Genomic DNA, 323 nt, shown 5'->3' on the forward strand with positions numbered 1-323 from the left:
GTTTGCATGATGGCATAGTGTAAGAATGAGTCCAAATTAATTAAGCATTCCAAAACTGATGAAGATACACTTTCATGGAAGACCATGGGTGATCCAGTAAACCTGGAATGGATTTTTAAAAAATAATTTCCATTAGCAAATATTTTCAATCCCAGTTTAGATACATTCCAGGTTTGCTGGATACCCTTTCTCCCATGATAGTCTTTCCTCCTCAGTCTTGCAGAGATTTTTTTAAATTAGACCCAATGTGTGTTACAGCAAAACAAGCTGATGTGTTCGAGAAACACCAAGTTCAAGAAAAAAGAAGCCATGTAGATTCTCAC

The sequence above is a fragment of the Pyxicephalus adspersus genome, chromosome Z (genome assembly GCF_032062135.1).
Source record: "Pyxicephalus adspersus chromosome Z, UCB_Pads_2.0, whole genome shotgun sequence".
Lineage (NCBI taxonomy): Eukaryota > Metazoa > Chordata > Amphibia > Anura > Pyxicephalidae > Pyxicephalus > Pyxicephalus adspersus.